Source organism: Pteronotus mesoamericanus, unplaced genomic scaffold (assembly GCF_021234165.1).
Source record: "Pteronotus mesoamericanus isolate MK-2021 breed Mesoamerican mustached bat unplaced genomic scaffold, CSHL_Meso_final scaffold_174, whole genome shotgun sequence".
NCBI lineage: Eukaryota > Metazoa > Chordata > Mammalia > Chiroptera > Mormoopidae > Pteronotus > Pteronotus mesoamericanus.
The window spans coordinates 42,026,768-42,036,313 of NW_026555309.1; the positions used below are offsets into that span (position 1 = coordinate 42,026,768).

The window sequence follows — 9,546 nt, forward strand, 5'->3', positions numbered from 1 at the left end:
GATGAAGGCGCGCCCCGGCTTATCTGTGCCAAGCCGCGGAGCAGCCACTTCCCCCACCTCAAGTTCCGCGCCGCTTCCTCCCTCAAGGTCATGCTCAAACACACTCACGCTTAGTAAAAAGAGGTGAAAGTTGCGCCACCGTCCCAGTTCTGAATGTGGCTCTCGCCCCTTCCGGGGACGCTCTGTCCCGGGGTCACAGTTTCCCGCCCCCTTGCGTTCTGCGAAGGAGCGGCCCCTGCCCGGAGCAGGTCACGCGTCAGGGAGACGCAAACAAGTTGGTAACTTTTGTCAAATTATTTCGCCGCAGCTGCGGCGCCTAACGGGGTTAGGGAGGACTCAGAGTTTTGAGTTGCCACCATCGCCACCCCCGCCACTCTCCGCTTCGCCCACCCCAGTCCCTCACTGCCCACCACGCCACGTCCAGATGCCCCTTCCCTGGCGCCAAGTTCTCCACCGTATCTCGTGAAACGTGGGCCGTTGGAGTCCCCGGGGGCGATGGCCACCTCCCGGATCTGCGCCTGCTCGCAGCGGATTTGGTAGCCGGACCCGGATACTGTCCCGCGACCGCTGGACTGGATCACCGCCCGAGCTCCACTGCTGCTGGTGTGTCCTCCCACTCGCGTTCCCGATCCGGGATATTCCAGCCCAGCTCCGAGTGCAGTGTCACTGGGGACACCCCAGAAACCGCTGCCCGGGACCTGGCGTAGGCTCCCGCTGAGATTCCCGGCATCTCTCGCAGTGAAAACTGAAGCCTCCTGAGCCCCAGCCTCCTCCCAAAGATCCCGGTGATGCCGGGGCGAGGGAAGGGTCGCCCTACGTGTATCTCTCTCCCGGCGCCCGGGGTCTTCGATCCCACTTCCACTGTCACACCCTCCTAGGCCCCTCCCCACCACTCTGTTCCCGGTCGGAGCAATCACCCCTCCACTCGGAGAACACACACGAAACTGCTCGAGCCCCAACTCCGCGGACGCAGTCCCTGCGCACCCCGGCAGCGGTCGGCTCCGCGCGCTCACTCACCGCGGCGGGGGACACGCTGGAATTTCCGGGGATTTGGGGAAGAGGGGCTTCGGAGAGTGTCCCAAACACTCGCCCCCTTCCCAGCTCACATCTCCCCTTCCTTCTCTCTCTCCTCCTCTTCCTCCTCTTCCTCCTCCCTCTGGTCTTTGTCTTTGCAAAGTGTCGAAACTGTCTGGCATAGTGGAGCTCCGCCGGCGGGGGCTGGAGCCGAGGAGGCGGGGAGAGGCTGGGAGCGGTCTCGGGAACACCTTCCCCCGGGTGTAACGGGAGGGGCAGGCCGGGCGGCCGAGACCCGAAGCCGGGGCGCCACAGCGGGGCGGGCGCCTGGGCCGCGCGGCCCTCCCCTTCCTCCGCCCAGCGCCCGCCCCTCGGCCCCGCGCTGCCCCTCCCCCGCGGCCCTCTCCCACCCGCGCTCCGCTCGGCTTGCCCCGGGCTCGGGGCTCCCTGCGAGCCGAATATAGAGCTCCAGGGCCACGTGGACCGAAGCCGGCTCGGCCGAGGCCCGGCCGGGGAGACGCCGGAGTCGGCCCGGGGACCTAGTCGCCGCCCCGAGAGGGGCGCTGTGGGGACAGCTCCGCTCCACCTCGCGCCGAGGCCGCCGCCCGCAAACCTGCAAGGCTAGGGAAGGGCGTCCAGGTGGCGCAGGGCCTGGTGGGGTCAGCCCCAGGGAGGAGGCGACGGGCGCCCACCACCAAGAGGACGTGGAGATGCCCCGAGGAGCCCCAGTCGGGTGCAAGGTAGCTAGAAAGGGCCGATCCCCCTGCTGGCGACTGTGCAGGGCCACCACTCGCTCTGGGACGCGGGACTTGAGGTGGGATTTAAGGGGGAGTAGGGGAGGATCGCGGCGCTGCTGGGGGGCTGATGAGGTCCACTTGGGTCCACCCCAGTTGAGGGCCACTGAGTGGCCACCGCTGCCGGTCCGCACCCAGGCTCGCCTGCCTGCCTTTTTTACATCCTCCGGGATTCGGAAGCTGCAGCGTGGTGGAGAGCAAGGGGACCCCAGGCAGGGGCTGGCCCCAAGGTGGCCTGGGGCTGGGGCTTCTAGGACCAGACCCTCTTGGGTGCAGTTTTGAGGATTTTTTCGCCCTCCCTCCTTTACAGGGAAGTAGGGAAATGGGAGACATCTTGCCCAATGGCAAAATGCCAGTCTGAGAGGCTAAATGCTGGACACAAGATTTAACAGGCACTAAAAAAAAATCTGGTGGTACAGGTCTTGTCCTCTGTACTGGACTTCATGCCTTTCGCAACTTTTCTGAGAAATGCTAAGAGGAAAGAGGCGCCACTTGGCCTGAGGGTCAGTAATGCTTGCAGCTTCTCCGGCCCGGGGAAAGAGTCCGGCTTTTGCAGTGGACACAGGGACAGAGCTCTCTAGGCCTCGTTCACCGCGGAGACGCTGTAGCCCACAGCTTCAGGCCGGGGCTGTGGATCAGACTCCTGGGTGCAAATACTGCGCTGCCACTCACCGGTCGCGGGGTGTCAGGCTGGTTGCAGAGCCCCTCCACGCACTCAGCTGTGTGCTTGAGTTTTCCCGCGTATGTGGAAATGGCCCTTCCATAAGGCTGTTGTGATGATTACGGGAATCCATACACATCAGACCCTTAAAGCTGTACCTAGGATATAGTAAGCGCTCAATGAAAGTGAGCTGTGTTTGTGACGGACTTCTCAGTGCCAGGTCCCTGCCGGCACGGTAGAGACGGCCCGCCCTGGCCATGGGGCGGGGCGTGCTTGGGAACACTTAGGGGCCTGGGGGGAAAAAAGGAGCGTCCTCCCAGAAGGGAGAGGGGGAAGAGAGACGGGTTTTAGAGGGGGTGGGGAGGACTAACGTGGCCCGGGGGTGGGGGGGTGGGGAGGCCAAACAATAAAACAAAAAGCATGTGAATCTGTAAAAATTCTTCAAGGACTCCTACTGCCAAGTACCTAGGGGGCTTGGGAGCGGGCCAAGTCTGCTGCCCTCTGTGAGTCTGAGAGAAAAGTTTGGGCTGTTTCATGACCCTGATGGTTTTTATTTTGATTCAAGGTGAGGGTGGGGGCCCTTTGGTCTCCGTAGAAGCATCCCGTGGACTTTGCTCTCCCTGACAGGTCAGGCAGGCTGTTCCACGCACTGGGCCTTCTCCAAAACGGTTTCGTGGCAGGGAGGAGGGGAGCAGGGGGTGTCCGGAGCATCAGCCACTGTTCTCGCCCAGGCCGTCTCTTCCAACTGCTCCTACCCAGGACCTCTCAGGCTCAGCACCTGGACATGTGGCTCGGGGCATCTCTCAGCTCCGCGCCATCCTCGAACGACAAGAGCGGTCACCCTGCCGCCCTCAGGGACGGCTGCCCGCAGCGCCCTGTTGCTTTGCATGGGGAAACAGCCGGTGTGTTTGCCTTCTGATTTGACTCAACTTGCTGTGGACAGGAACTATGTCGTGTCCTGCTCCCTGCTGATGGCAGCACGTGTCTCATGCCTGTCTCATGGTCGGTGCTCAATAAAGGGCTCCTGGATGAATTAATAAAGAAGTGTTGTTTATTGCAAGGGTCAGATAATAAAACGTACGGGAAAGCACTGAAAAAATACGGTAGAAAATGCTATAGTAACCAAAGCCTGTACTCCTATCCTGGTAGCATCCGGAGAGGATCAGACGAGGCAAGTCAGTGGCCCCAGGTTACCAGCTGTTCCGCTTTGCCGCCAAGGACCAGCCAGCCTCTCCCTTCAAGCCCATGGGCCTTGGCAGTTCCCCTCAGTGACTCCACAGTGAGGGGGAGGCCTTATTGAGTGACTCTGTGGTGAGACACACATACATCACCACGGTGTCTATATCAAGACACATCTCTCAGACACATCTTTTCCCTGGTGTCTGATGGGCTTTCTCTCACCCTCTTCCTGTTATGGTGCCTGTCTTAGGAGGTAGCAGAGAGGGTCTGTCCCCTTCTCCCTTTTATTCCAGAGTTGTAACATTCCGGATAAACAGGACTTATGGTGCCCTGGCCCGTCCTCGGGAGCCCAGATCCGGGGCTCTGTGTTGGGACGTGCACGCGTGAGCACTGCTCCTCGTCATCTGGAGGACGTCCCCCAACATGCACCGCTGGAAGATGGCTGGTATTAGTCATTCCTGGGGGTGTCTGCACACCGAGTTCCTTCGGGGAGCCCCGACATTGATTTACCGGTCACCATCCCCCCTTGTTTTCAGAGCAACAGCAGAGCTCTCAGTAACAATGGTTGAAGAAATTGATCTCATCCCCCACCCCCGCCCCTGGCACATCGTAGTGGAAAGATCCTAATGGGTTCTGATGCCATCTGGGTGATTGTGCAGAAAAGCAAAGTGCTGCCTTGCTTGTCAAAGGCGCGCTCCGAGCTGCCGGCGAGTGGTGTTTTGTGTGTTGGACGGTGTGTTTCTTCGGGCTCTCGGGGCTGTGAGGCCCTCGCCCACCCCTCCTTATATAAAAAGAGGTAACGGGGGAATGTGCAGGCTCATGCTGAAAGTGGGAAGCTGGAAGGAGAGAGACAGCCCGTTTCTCTGGCTCTGGCTCTCCCTGGCTCCCTTCTCCCCACCCCCAACTCCCCTGCCAGATCAGCTCTCTCCCCGCCCAAACGCATTCTCAGCTGAGCCCTGGGGTCAGCCCTAGAAGTTGTTGGCATGTCTGCCGCCCGGACCCCTCTGCACCTTGGCAATCCTTTCGGCTTCACTCCCCGTGGAGTGTCCGCTCTGGGTTTTAGTTTTTCTAGAAGAGGAATCTGATTGGCAGGCCTCCCCAGGTCGGGGGCCAACAAGCCCGGTAAACAGGTGGAGGAGAGCCATGTGATGGTGGATTTCGCATTGCAGAGAGTAGGGCACAACCCCGAAGCCCAGCGCCAGTGGAGAATGCTGGGGCGCCGGAGTCAGCAAGCGGATCCCTGCGCGCGGCACCGTTCGCATGCGTTAGGCCCAGCGGCCTGCCAGCCAGCTGACCAGCCTTGGTCAGTCCTGACCGCCTTGATCTCTTTGCCAGAATTTGGCTCAGGAATGAATAGATGTCATCTCCCTTGAGATCAACAAGACAAAGAGAGAGATATACTTGGGTTTTCTAGGAAAGAATTTCTTAACAGTAAGCCCTGAGGAACTTCTTATTTCCAGCTGCACATAAACCAGAAGGTCTGGTCTTTTAATTCCCCTTCCCCCCTCTCCTTCCCCTCTGACAACCATCAGCTTGTTCTCTATGTCTATGGGTCCGTTTTTTGTTTCATTTTGTTTATTCGGTTGTATGTATATGTGTGTTTTAGATTGCAGGTGTATGTGAAATCATACAGTATTCATCTTTCTCTGACTTATTTCACTGAGCATCATACCCCCTCGGTCCATCTATGATGTTACAAATGGCACGATTTCATTCTGTTTTGTGGCTGGGTGATGTTCCATTGTATACCTGTACCCCATCTTCTTTATCCACTCATCTATCGAGGAACACCTAGGTTGCTTGCATATCTTAGCTGTTCTAAGTAATGCCGCAGTGAACATAGGGGCGCCTCTGTCTTTGTGAATTAGCGTTTTTGTTATCATCAGGTAAATACCCAGAAGTGGAGTTGACTCAGCCCAGATGCTCTGGCTAAGTTACATGTTGTTATGTCCTGGAAATTGGCATACAGAGCCTGCTGCAGTTCGAGGCGGCCAGACTCGTAAAGGACCACGGCTTCCCAACATCCTTGCCACATGGTCCATCTTCCCAGAGGTGCCAGCTGACTAGTGCTGCCGTAGCAAATGACCACAAAGCAGTGGCCAAAAGCAGCGGAAACGAGGAACATGGGAACTTACACGGGCCAAAACCACAAACTAATATTTGAAGAGCAGGTCTGTCCCCTTCTCCCTTTTATAATGGTGTTGTAACATTCTGGGAAAATAGCACTTGCCTGTCCTGCCCTGCCTGTCACATCTGGGTCCTGCACGCAACACCAGTCCTTCTGGAAAGCACACTCACACAAGCGCCCGCCAGAGGCAGCGGCCATCTTTGATGGCAAGTCAAGGCTGAGCGTCATGGGGTTAAAAGACACGGCGCACCTTTGCTTCCTGAAGCCACCCCTAAGATGTGGAATCAATGCCGGCAGCAACTTTCCTGGATCTCTGGTTTGGGGAGAGAAAACGTGCAGCGGCCCTCACCCCTATCTCTTTAAGGGACCCTAGTGAGTTATTCTGTCGCGTGCAACCCGGCACGACCCTGACCGGCCCTGAGTGGAAGTTGCCCCCGGCCCCGGGAAGGAAAAAGGCACAAGTACCATTTTCATGTGTCGCATTTCATTTTTTTGTGAGACATTCAGCTGCAGCTGGTTCTGGTTACCAGTCCTGCACACGAAACCACGCCCCAGAATGAGAGGTAGAAAGCGCAGCTACGGCCTTCCGACCTTGGGCGCTGCCGCTCAGGAATGCGGTGGGACCCCGCGGGGAGGGCTCGGCTCTGCCCGGCCGCGGCCGCGTCGGGGAGGCTCTGAAGCCGCGGGTAACCCGAATGGCTGAGACCCGGAGGTGTGTGAGTCCGTCTCACTCCTCCATCTGGGGGCGGCGAGGGGTTGACTGGAAGGCTGGCCTCAGCCAGTTCTGTCCTCCAAAGCACAGCCGCGTGGCTTGGGCTTCTCGAAGCGTCGAGGCTCAGTTCTGAGAGGGAGCATCCCCGGAGAACCAGGTGGAAGTACGGGCCTTTTATAACCCAACTTCCAAAATTCACTGTGGCCTATTCTAGCGGTCACAAAGCCTGTCCAGGCACTTAGAGAAGGGACCTAGATGCCACCGCCTGGAGGGAGGAGTGGCGAAGAGCTTGGACAGCCACAGGCAGTTGCGTTTTTCAGGCCTGGGTGGACTCGGCAGACCCAGAGGTAACAGGCGGTGGAGAGGACCGGGTGTGCATGAGCTCACCTGGGGATGCTGTGGAAAACAAAAGAGGGACAAAGATGGAGCCCTGGGACATAGTGACTCTCAGTAAACGCTTATGGAATCAATAATTCATGCAAGAACATGACTCTCTATAGATAAAGTCTCAGGTCAGCAATTCTTGAGTTGGGCCCCAAACAGAAGAATGAGCACAGTTGGCTCGTCTCAGGTTGCCCCTGGAGCCAGACAAGGAAGCCTCTGGGGCCACCTCTCAGACGTCGGTGAGCACAGGAATGGCTGCAGGGGGCCTATGCCGAACACAGGCTCCTGGGGGCCCCCCCGAGACCAGAGTTCAGGAGACTCGCAGTGGGGCCCGGAATCTGCCTTTTTCAACAATGGCCTCCCATAACATAGCGACCGGGGTTGGGGACTCAGCCACTCGGCCATAAATCCCGACGGGGCCGTGGACAGTCTCCGATAAGATGTCCTGGCTCTGCGACTTTGTAGCCACCTGACATCTGACACTTCTTACTTTGACATCCCTTTTGTTGTCTGTACCATTAGGAGGTTGCGTTAGAGCAAGGCGGCCAAAGTGTGCGTGATGGGCCTCGGAGGGCTTCCGCGTTGGGCGCCTGTATTAACCCATTTAGCAAGTAGTCATTGACTGAGTGCTCCATGCTGGGCCCTGGGTGGGACACTGGAGATGTTGCAAAATCAATGATTAATTGTCATTATGAAAAATGCTTGAAGAGAGAAACACGAGAAGGGACGAGACAGGGCGCCCACAGAGATGGCTTAAGTTGTTGTATGTGGCTGCCAGGTGGGCCCGCTGCTCTGGGGTTGAGACCACTTGACTGAGACGCTCTCTAAGGGTCCTTGCAACCAGACACCTTTTGCTCCACGCTGTTTGTCAAAGACTTGACTTCTGACTAAGTCAAAGGAGGCAGAATGCAATGACTGGATTTGGAATCTGCCTGAGACCCCGAGGTTCACGCCTTCATTCTTGAAAAGAAATTGTGAGGCTCTTTGGGGACAGAAGAGGTTCTGTAGCACGGTTCTGTGACATTTAAAAACCAGCACCTTATCCTGGGAAATGGAGGGAATGAACAGAGAAGGCTGAACCGAGGCCCTGCTTGCTAGCAGACGAGACCGCCAGGCACAGAGGCGCAGGGCGGGGCTCTGGGCTCTCCCACGCGGGCCGGGCAGCTGTCACGGCAGAGAAGGGACACTTTCTGCGTCCTCCCAATGGGCACATGGCACCTGCCTCTCGGATGCTTTTTAAGGAGACAGATTATATGTAAAAAATTACTCGGTGAATTTTTTTTTTTTTTTTTGGTAAATTTAAGTATCACCAGATACTTAGTAAGCATTCAATAAATCATGGCCATTATTTTTTTGGCCATTATTCATTTAAGTACCTTCCTTATGCGCATTATACTTGTCAACATTCCTCTGCAAATGTTTTATAAATGAGAATGGAAAATTACGCGGTTTGGGAGTTGCCAAATCTCAAGGATCTGTGAAACCAGTGGCATCTCTCTGGGGAAGATGATGGAATTCTCTCTTTTTTAAACTGTATGTTCACAGCGATGGCTTGAAAGTTTTGAAATTGCCTTTTTTTTACCCTAAAAGGGAACAGATTTTTTTTTTTTAATCAGCTGAAACCAAGGCTAAATATTCGAATTTGGGACACGTGTTCCAGGTTTTCAAAGAATGAAGGTACCAGCCACTGTGTTGTTAGGGGGGCGGGGTGGGGGGAGAAGCCCTGTATTTTTTTTTTTTTTTAGTTTAATTGCTCTATATTTTTGTACCTTTCCTGGAGGCTAACCCTGCGAACATCTCCCCCACCCCACCCCACTTTTGGTAATTAAAACAACAAAGGGAATGCCTGTGTGAGGGAGGACCCCTGTCACTGGGTGGTTTGTGACGCTGCAGATAGGAACTTGGGCCAAACAATTAGCTTCAGCGTATTTATGTCTAAAATGAGGACGATGACAGCCTCAGCCCTCTGTGACAATTGGGAGAGTTAGATGATTATTAAATAGACCGTGCACATAGAAAGTGCACAGTAAGTCAGCTATTGCTGTTTTTATGTGTCCTGATTTACTAAATATTTTGGTGTCAACATATATTTTGAACTGCAAACTCGTAAAATATAAATTAATGTTAGTGCCTTGCATTTAATGATCTGTGTTTAATGATTCTGGAGGCAGCCAAGTCTACCTTAGGTCGTGTTAGAAGCTATGGCCTCAGTTTTAAAAGATGTGACATCTGCTACTGATTCGGGGTGTCGATTTGGTAAAATCACTGAAGTGATCGGGGTGCCTGAGGCCTGCGGGCTCCAGCCTGACACGGGAGAAGGCGGAGTTCCAGCAGGCGGTTCAAGCACAGACTTGGGGGGACGGAGAAGTTCGTCTATGCCGATCAGATCACAGCATCTGTAGCTGTTAGGATTACGTGTGGGGGCTGAAAACCCCCAACAGCAGTCACCAGGTAGAAGTTCATTTCTCCCTTGTACGAGTCCTGGTGGGCTTGGCTGGTGTGGCATTCTAAGGTGTCAGGGACGCAGGCCAGGCCACAGCAATGCACACCGTCCACTGCTAAGTTCACTTCCTGGTCTCAATTGGCTGCTCCGGCTCCAGCCATCGGATCTTCATTCCAGGCATTCAGAAGGAGGTCGAGCATGCCCGTGACCTTTAAGGACTTCCCCTACAGA

General features: G+C 55.8%; 1 protein-coding gene across 2 annotated transcripts in view; it reads right to left on the reverse strand.

Annotated features, from left to right (window-relative positions):
* ST3GAL1 (ST3 beta-galactoside alpha-2,3-sialyltransferase 1) overlaps positions 1-1,365 on the reverse strand; it is a 64,479-nt gene extending 63,114 nt beyond the window's left edge. For both annotated transcript variants that reach the window (XM_054590520.1, XM_054590519.1), the window contains exon 1: positions 1,018-1,365. The gene's annotated coding sequence lies outside the window, so the exon portion shown is untranslated. The remainder of the gene's footprint in view (positions 1-1,017) is intronic.
* Between the last annotated feature and the right edge of the window lie 8,181 nt (positions 1,366-9,546).